The sequence below is a fragment of the Eurytemora carolleeae genome, unplaced genomic scaffold (assembly GCF_000591075.1).
Source record: "Eurytemora carolleeae unplaced genomic scaffold, Eaff_2.0 scaffold937, whole genome shotgun sequence".
In the NCBI taxonomy this organism is placed as follows: Eukaryota; Metazoa; Arthropoda; class Copepoda; order Calanoida; family Temoridae; genus Eurytemora; species Eurytemora carolleeae.
Genome location: NW_019402130.1, coordinates 84,757 through 85,311, shown reverse-complemented (window position 1 = coordinate 85,311; position 555 = coordinate 84,757). Strand labels below are relative to the sequence as shown.

Here is a 555-nt window from a genome sequence, read left to right as displayed (position 1 = left end):
ATTTACCTGTCCTGTCCACATGTTTCTGATTTACCTGTCCTGTCCGCATGTTTCTGATTTACCTGTCCTGTCCACATGTTTCTGATTTACCTTTCCTGTCCGCATGTTTCTGATTTATTTGTCCTGTCCACATGTTTCTGATTTACCTGTCCTGTCCACATGTTTCTGATTTATTTGTCCTGCCCACATGTTTCTCATTTACCTGTCCTGTCCACATGTTTCTGAGTTAACATGAGCTGCAAAGACTTGAAGGAGAAGAAAACTGGAAGAGAAAAAACAAGTTGGAAAAAAACAATTTTCTAAGAATTAAAAGGACTGTAAGCGTGATTTAAAGCGACCTTCAATGCAAAAATGGCAATGCCCGATTATAACGGCACATTTAAAAAAGTATCTGGTATTTATCAGATAAAGGTTTCAAAGTGCCGTATGTAAATCTGGCATTTTCATTTTGAAATTCACTTGAAATTTCGGTATAAGTCACAATATTGTGATTTTTATTTAAATAATTTACCGTCTACAGTCTTCTCTATCGAGGTGGTTAGAACCAAATCATGG

The 555-nt window shown here is 36.4% G+C and overlaps 1 long non-coding RNA gene across 1 annotated transcript in view; it reads right to left on the bottom strand.

The window, feature by feature from the left end:
- LOC111717948 (uncharacterized) overlaps positions 1 to 264 on the bottom strand; it is a 2,048-nt gene extending 1,784 nt beyond the window's left edge. Inside the window, exon 1 of the long non-coding RNA XR_002768958.1 lies at positions 203 to 264. This is a non-coding gene — a long non-coding RNA (uncharacterized LOC111717948). The remainder of the gene's footprint in view (positions 1 to 202) is intronic.
- Positions 265 to 555: the final 291 nt, after the last annotated feature.